This window comes from Eulemur rufifrons, chromosome 30, assembly GCF_041146395.1.
Source record: "Eulemur rufifrons isolate Redbay chromosome 30, OSU_ERuf_1, whole genome shotgun sequence".
Lineage (NCBI taxonomy): Eukaryota > Metazoa > Chordata > Mammalia > Primates > Lemuridae > Eulemur > Eulemur rufifrons.
In genome coordinates, this window is record NC_091012.1 from 13,260,291 (window position 1) to 13,269,877 (window position 9,587).

A 9,587-nucleotide genomic window follows, 5' to 3' on the forward strand; every position below is an offset into this window, starting at 1 on the left:
ACTATACTGATTCAAGTGATCTGTTAAAGAAATTTATGGCTTACAGGCAATTTTAATCTTTGCCCTGCATGGTCTTAGGTTCTTTTAATAATTTAGTGTCTTATGATCTGAGGAGTGTTTTACTTCCCTTCCCTTCATGGCCAGGAAATCAGTTCTAAGGTATTTCTGTGGTCCCTTTGGCCAAGAGTGGGTCTGTTCATTTGGGAAGGGAGCTTAAGATTTTATTTTAGTTCACAATATCTTTGGCCAAAATGTTTTTGTTTGTATCTATATCAAAATTTGTAAAAATTTTCTCTGTATGCTAGACAAAGTTATTTTGTCAAACATAATGTGCCAGAAATATTTTCTCTTGTTTTGTGGACAGTCTTTTCTTCCTCCAGTGGTGCGATATCAGAGAAAATATGGTAAAACAGAGGATTTTAATAGGATACAATGTTTCAAAACACAATAACTAAACACTTAGGATACAATTATACATCACATGGAGTACAAGGAAACAAGAAAATCACAACCTGAAAATCATGACCAACAGATGTGTACCCTGACATAACACAAGCATTTGATTTATGTGACAAAGATCTTAAAATAGCTATCACAAAATTGATTCAAGGATCAATTACAAACACAGTGGAAATAAATGAGAATAAGAAATCCTCAACAAAGAAATTTTAAAAATCTCAAGAACAAAATAGAAGATAGAAAGGTTAAATGAAAATTTCAGAATTGGTCTGGTATGGTAGTTCACACCTGTAGTCTACTCACAGCTACTGACTTGGGAGGCTGAGGCAAGAGGATTGCTTGAGCCCAGGGGTTTGAGGTTGCAGTGAGCTAAGATGATGCCCCTGCACTCTAGCCATGGTGACAGAGCAAGACTCAAAAAAAATCAGAAGTGTAAAATGCAACACCCAAAATTTTAACAACACTTAATATATATGTATTTATATTTACATATATATAAAAACATTATATGGGCTAAACAACTAAATAGAGAGTATAAAGGAAAGAATCAGTGAACATGAAGATAGAACAATAGACATTAACCCACCTAAAAAGAGAGAAAAAGAAAATAGACTTTTAAAAATGAACAGAGACTCAGAGGTCTATAGAACTAAAACAAAAGATCTAATATCCATATTATCAGAATTCTGAAAAGAGAGTTAAAAATAGGAAAGGCTGAAAAAGTAAAAAGTGATCAAAGAAAGAATGACTATAGACTTCTCAAGTTTAGTAAAAAAAAAAAATACACACACACACACACACACACACACATATATATATATGCACACACCAATAGATTCCATAAGCTACCCACAAAAGTAGAGGAAAAACCCAGACTTATCCATACCACAACACATCACAATTAAACTTCTGATAAACTAAAGACAAAATAAAATCTTGAAAGCAGCAAGAACAACAAAAAAATGCACCTTACATAAGGAGAAAAATCAAATGACAGCTTTCATGGAAACCATGAAAACTATGGAAATCATGGAAACAAAAAGGAATTGGCAAAACATTTTCAAGTGTAGAAAGAACAGAACTGTCAACCCAGAATTTTGTATCCAGAGAACATATTCTTCAAGAATGAAGAAAAAATAAAGACATCTTGAATAAAGAAAAACAGAGAAGTTACCATGAGCTGGTCTAACTAAAGAAATAACTTTAAAAAGTTCTTGGAACAGAAAAAAAAACAAAAAGAGGCAATCATGAAATATTAGGAGGGAATAAAACATGTAAAATAATAGACTTTCCTTCTTCCCATGAATTTTCTAAATTATGTTTAACATTAAAAATAAATTATAACATTATTCAATGTAGTACTCAATGCATATAGAGGAAATGCTTAACATTATTTTATTATAAATAAAAAAGGGTAAAAGACTTAAAGGGAGATAAAGTTTCTTTACTTTGCTCAAACTTGTAAATATCAACACTGGTGGACAGTGATAAGTTATGTATGTATAGTGTAATACCTGGACACATCACTAAAAATGTCTATACAAAGAGATATAGTCCAACACATTATAGATGATTCAAATTGGAATTACAATACAAAAACAAGTTAAACAAGTAGGCAGGAAAGGCAGGAAAAGAAAACAGGCAACAAACATAAAACTAACAAAAGTGACAGACATATGCCCTAAATTATTGCTAATTACATTAAATTTAAGTTTAAATGCATTAATCAAACGATAAAGATTGGCAGAATGGACTTAAAAAGTGATCCAACTAGATGTGTCTACAATAAACTCAGTTTAAACATAAAAATATGCACAGGCTAAAAGTCAATGCTAAAAAAAGATACACATGCAAACATTAATCAAAAGAAAACAAGAGGGGATAGATTAATATCAGATAAACCAGACTTTAGAGCAAAGCAAATAACTAGAGTCAGAGAGAGATGTCACATCCATATGATCAATTCACTAAGCCAACATCACAGTCTTTCATGTATATGTATCAAAAACAGAGCTGCAAAATATGTGAAGCGAAAACTTCTAGAACTATTGGAGAAATAGACAAATCAACAATCATAGTTGGGGTATCAAAAACCATCTCCCAACATGGATAAGACAACCACACAGAGAAAATCAGCAAGGACAAGAAGTGCTAAACAACAGGATTTTTTTGGGTTGAATCATATACCCCTTAAAATATGTCGAAGTCCTACAGTACCTGTGAATGTGACCTTAATAGGAAATAGGTTCTTTGTAGATGATAAATTAAAATAAAGTCATTAGGGTGGGCCCTAATTTAATATGATGGTGTCCTTATAAAAAAGGAAAATCTAGACACAGAGACAGACACAGGGAGAATCCCATATATAGAGAAGTGATACATTTTAAGTCAAGTAAAACTAAATATTTTCAGCAAACCACCAGAAGGAGGAATAGAGACATGGAAGAGATTTTTCCCTCAGAGACTTGAAAAATAATCAACCCTGTCCTACACCTTGATCTCAGACGTGTAGCCTCTAGAACTGTAAAACAATGCATTGCTGTAGGGTGAGCCACCCAGTTTGTGGTACTTTGTTATGGCAGCCCTAGAAAACAAATACAAGCATCAAAGACATTGATTTAATTGAAATTTATAGATAACTCGACCTACCAATAGAATGTACTTTCTTTTCAAGTGTCTAACAAATACCAAATATGATAAATCCATTAAAAACTGAACACATTTAAAAGAAGTCAAATCACATAGAGTATATTCTCACAGTAAAATCAATCTAGAAATTAATAACAAAGAGATAACATGAAAAATCTTCAAATATTTCAAAAAATCTCCAAACTAAACAACATATGACTAGATAATCACTGAATCAAAGACAATGACTCAAGTGAAATTTAAAAATAAATAAAATTGAATATAAATGAAAACACAAGATTTTGAAATCTGTGAGACATGGTTAAAGCAGTGTAGAAAGAAAAATGTATTGTACAGGTACACTCATGCGCTGGAGAATGACATTTTGGTCAACGATGGACCAAAAATATGATTAAAACAGAGCAGAAATATTCTTCTCACATAGAGACATGGTAGTGCAATCCATTATTCGTGTGGTTGTGTTGATGCTTGTGTATACACCTAAGGAGCTGCCAGTCATATAAAAGTATCCCACATATGTACAGTACATATTTGGAAATACATATGGTTTATGTATTTATTATACTATCATTTTATTATTACTTTAGAGTTACTCTTTCTATGTAATACTTATTATAAAATTCAACTGTAAAACTACACCTGGCAGGTCCTTCAGAAGGTGTTACAAGAGAAGGCATTGATATCACAGAAGAGGGCAGTTCTAGGCATGTTAGTGCCCAGGAAGGCTTTCCAGTAGAACAGAAGTGGAGGTGGAAGATAGTAATAGTGATGATCCTGACCCTATGTAGGCCTAGGCTAATGTGTGTGTTTTATCTTAGTCTTTGACAAAAAAGTTTAAAGAATAATAAAAAGATATAAAAACAAAACAAAGATTATAGAATAAGGATATAAAGAAAGAAATTATTATTATATGGCTATACAGTCTGTATTTTAAGCTAAGTGTTATTAAAACAAAGTCAAAAAGTTAAAAAAATTTAAAAGTTTATAAAGTAAAGCTACAGTAAGGTAAGGCTAACTTATTATTGAAGGAAAAAACAACTTTTAAAAATAAATTAAGGGGTGTAGCCTAAGTGTACTTAAGGGGTATATCCTAAGTTTGATAAAGTCTACAATAGTTTACAGTAACGTCCTAGGCCTTCACATTCACTCACCACTCATTCACTGACTCACCCAGAGCAACTTCCCGTCCTGCAAGCTCCATTCATAGTAAGTGTCCTATATATGGGTACCATTTTTAATCTTTTTTATTGCATTTTTACTGTATCTTTTTATGTTTAGATATGTTTAGATACAGAAAAAAAGCCATATAGCTACAACCAACTGATTTTCACCAAAGCAGACAAAAACACTGAGAAACGATGCCCTATTCAATAAATGGTGCTGGGAAACTTGGAGAACCACATGCAGAAAAATGAAACTGAACTACTATCCCTCATCATATACAAAAATTAACTCAAGATGGATTAAAGACTTAATTGTGAGATCTGATATCATAAAAGTTGTTTCTTTGAAAAGATCAACAAAATTTACTAACTTTTCCCTAGATTGATGAGAGAGAGAGAGAACTCAAAGATTCAAATTAGTACTATAACAAATGAAAGAGGAGATATTACTACTAATTTTACAGACATGAAAACGATTAGATTGCAGAGCTGTGGTCCCTGACCCCCAGGCGGCAGCCCAGAACCGGTGTGTGGCCTGTTAAGAACCGTGCCACGCATCGTAGCCTGAGCTCCACGGTCCCTAGCTTTCTGTGGAAAAATTGTCTTCCATGAAGAGATTAAATCAGTAATCAAAAATCTCCCAGCAAGATCCCAGGACCAAATGGATTCACTAGTGAGTTGCACCAAATATTTAAAGAAGAATCAATGCCAAACCTCAAACTTCTGAAAATTGAGTAGGAGGGACCACTTCCAAACTCACTTTATGAGGCCAGCATTACCACAGCCAGTATCTTTATTGAACACAGATGCAAAAATCCTCAATAAAAGACTAGCAAACCAAATTCAAAATCACATTAAAAAATCCATACGCTATAACAAAGTGGGATCTATCCCAGAGATGCAAAGATGATTTCACAAATGCAAATCAATAAATGTGACAGAACACATCAATAGAAGGAATAAAAATTATATAATTTTTATAGATATGGAAAATCATTTGACAAACTCATCTGACACCTAAAAAAATTAAAGTGCTTGGTTTTTTGTTCTAATCACATCTTAACTGCCCTGTTGTGAATATTTTGTTCATAAATACAAAAAGTTTATTGGCTTTCCTTTTTGCTGAAGAATGAAACTTCGTAATAACAATAATAAATAACAACACAAAATAAGAACAAATAGAAAAACGAGGTGTGGGACTGCTCCCAGCACAGAGTTCGAGTTCAAGTGCTCCATCCTGTCTGCTGTCTGCCTATGTCATCTCCCCAATCCCAGTGCCCCCAGCAGGGGCGAGGGCGACCTCCAATATTTACGAGGCACTGATGACCCTTGGCTGGATCCATGATTTCATCAAGGGAGGAAAAATGATAATTGTGATTTCTGTTATTATTTCTGCATTTTATAATGAAAACTTTTTGTAACAATTTTGGTTACACTAATGAAATTCATATTACAGAGGCAGTATATGTATTCCTCCAATGGTGAATAATCTTATTTATGGGAAGAGAGATTGTTAGGAAATGAGAAGTTTCTTAAAATCTGGATGTTTCCATATGCTTCAATTATTATATTTTTTGATGCTCAAAGTGTCCAAATTTTACCCAGTGGAACTATTTCAGGTACTCTTGCTTCCTTTTCACTTGACCTCATTACTCTTTGATATCTCTCTTGCTTTCTGAAGAAGAATATGTTTTAGGACTATTGTTAGCATTTCTTTAGAAATCATAGTTAATTTACCTGAGAATTATATCTAAAGACAACTTTTGGGAAACTCTGGTTCTCACTGCTACTAGTTAGCATGGCTTTTATGTTTTTTGCAACAGAGACTTAATAACTATGCTTTTTCTAGAAAGAGAAAAATAAACAATAATTTTATATTTGTAATTCAAATTAAAATTATAGAATTTTTACTTAAATTAGTTGTTTATATCTATTTAAAATATTTTATCTTTTCCTGAAAATCCTGTTTTTGATAATATCAGTATAATTATTTACCAATTTGTCTTATGTGTCTCAAAATAATACCGATAGTAGTACAAAACAAAACTACTTAATGTAGTTTGATATATCTTTGCCATTATCATGTCGTTAGAAAATATTTCACTACTCTGTGTTTAAAGATACTATGTTTGAAATATTTTCTCTTGGTAGTTATTCCATCAACTTTTCCATTTCAGGTAAATTTTCAAATGTAGGACAAAAATGTGATTGTAACATTGGAGTATTACCTTATAAATGACTGCACATTCTGTGGTTATGTTCCATTTTGTTTTTTGATATTTTCATTTATCTTTTATCACTTTATTTTGATCAATTTAAAATTGCCTGTTGTTCACTTCATTTAGTTCTGATTTGATTTTATAAATTGATCTTCTGCAGAAAACTCCTTCTGCTGAGTTTGGGGTCAGTCTGTTCTTCTTTCTCCAGCTCTTTGAGTCTATTCATTAGGTTGTCTATTTGTAAATTTTCTGTCTTTTTGATAGAGGCATTTATGGAAATAAACTTTCCTCTCAGGACTGCTTTAGCTGTGTCCCACAGATTTTGATAACTTGTGTCTCCTTTGTCATTTAATTCAAAGAATCTTTTGATTTCCATCTTGATTTCCTCATTTATGAAATGATCGTTCAGGAGAAGATTGTTTAGCTTCCATGACTTTGAGTAGAAACAAGAATTTCTGTTAGGGTTGATTTCTACTTTTCCATTGTGATCTGAGAATATGCATAGTATAATTGAAGCCAGCATAACTCTAATACCAAAACCTGGAAAGGATGCAACAAAAATGCAAAACCACCGACCAATGTCCCTCATTAATATAGATGGAAAAATTCTCAATAAAATCCTAGCAAATCCAAGCCAGGTGATTATCAACGAAATAATCCATCATGACCAAGTGGGCTTCATCCCAGAGATGCAGGGACGGTTCAACATACACAAATCTATAAAGGTAATACACCACATAAATAGAAGCAAAAACAAAGACCATATGATCCTCTCCATAGATGCAGAAAAAGCATCTGAAAAAATTCAACACCCTTTTATGATCAGAATGCTCAACAAAATAGGCATAGACAGAGCCTACCTAAAAATAATACAAGCCATATATGAAAAACTCACAGCCAACATCATACTGAATGGGGAAAATTTGAAAGCCTTCTGATTCAGCACTGGAACCAGACAAGGTTGCCTACTGTCCCCACTGCTATGCAGCATAGTGCTGGAAGTCCCTGTAAGAGCAATCAGGCAAGAGAGCAGAATGAAGTGTGTCCAAATGGGGACAGAAGAGATCAAACTCTAACTCCTTGCAGATTATATGATATTATATCTAGAAAACCCCAAGGATTCAACCAAGAGACTCATGGAACTGATAAATGAATTCAGTAGAGTGTCAGGATATAAAATCAATACACACAAATCAGAGGCATTCATATATGCCAATAACAGTCAACACAGAACCAAATCAAAGACTCAATACCCTTTACAATAGCAACAAAGAAAGTAAAAAACATAGGAATACATTTAACTAAGGAGGTAAAAGACCTCTACAGGGAGAACAATCAAACACTGAGGAAGAAAATTGCAGAACATGGAAATAGGTGCAAAACCATACCATGCTCATGGATCAGAAGAATCAACACTGTTAAAATGTCCATACTACCCAAAGTGATCTACAGATTCAATGCAACCCCTATTAAATTACCAACATCATTTTTCACAGATATAGAAAAAATAATTTTATGCTTTGTATGGAACCAGAGAAGACCTCATTTAGCAGAAGCAACTTTACGCAATAAGAACAAAATGGGAGGTATTAATTTACCAGACTTCAAACTATACTACCAAGTTGTGGTTATTAAAACAGCTTGGTATTGGCACAAATACAGGTACACAGACCAGTGGAACAGATCGAGAATCCAGATATAAAACGATCCTCATATAGCCATGTAATCTTTGACAAAGCAGACAAAAACATACTCTGGGGAAAAGAATCCTTATTCAATAAATGCTGCTGGGAAACCTGGATAGCCACATGTAGAAGACTGAAACAGGACCCACCATTTTACCTCTCACAAAAATCAAATCATGGTGGATAACAGACTTAAACCTTAAGTGTGAAACGATTAGAATTCTAGAAGAAAATGTGGGAAAGACTCTTATAGACATGGGCCTAGGCAAAGAATTTATGAAGAAGACCCCAAAGGCAATCACAGCAATAGGAAATATAAATAAATGGGACCTGATTAAATTAAAAAGCTTCTGCACAGCCAAAAAAACTGTCATGAGCGTAAATAGACAAACTACAGAATGGAAAAAAGTTTTTGCATGCTACACGTATGACAAAGGACTGATAACTAGAATCTATTTAGAACTCAGGTAAATCAGCAAATCAAACAACCTATCAAAAAGTGGGCAAAGGACATGAATAGAAATTTTCCAAAAGAAGACAGAAGAATGGCCAACAAACACATGAAACAAATCCATAACATCTCTAATCATCAGGGAAATGCAAATCAAAACCACACTGAGATATCACTTAACTCCAGTGAGAATGGCCTTTATCAAAAAGTCCCATAACAAATGTTGGCGTGGATACTGAGAGACAGGAACACTCATACAGTGCTGGTGGGACTGCAAACTAGTGCAATCTCTTTGGAAAGCAAAAGGGAGATACCTTAAACAGATACAAGTAGACATACCATTTGATCCAGTAATCTCATACTGGGCATCTACACAAAAGAACAAAAGACATTCTATAACAAAGATATCTGCACCCGAATGTTTATTGCAGCACAATCAGAATTGTGAAGATGTGGAAAAAACCCAAGTGCCCATCCATCAATACATGAGTGCATTAATAAAATGTGGTATAAGTATACCATGAAGTACTACTCAGCTATAAGAAACAATGGTGATATAGTACCTCTTGTATTTTCTTGGAAAGAGTTGGAACCCATTCCACTAAGTGAAGTATCACAAGAAAGGAAAAATAAGCACCACATGTACTCACCATCAAATTGGTTTCAATGATCATCACCTAAGAGCACATTTAAGAATAACATTAATTGGGTATCGGGCAGATGTGGGTGGGGGAGGGGATGGGTGTATACATACATAATGAGTGTGACGCTCACTGTCTAGGGGATGGACACGTTTGAAGCTCTGACTCGGGGGGGGGTAAGGGCAATATACGTAACCTAAACTTTTTTACCCCCACAATATGCTGAAATAAGAATAAAAAAAATAAAAATTAAAAAAAATATATGCTGAGACAGTCAATGATAAGTGTTCTTCACCACAAAGGTGATAACTATGAGAATT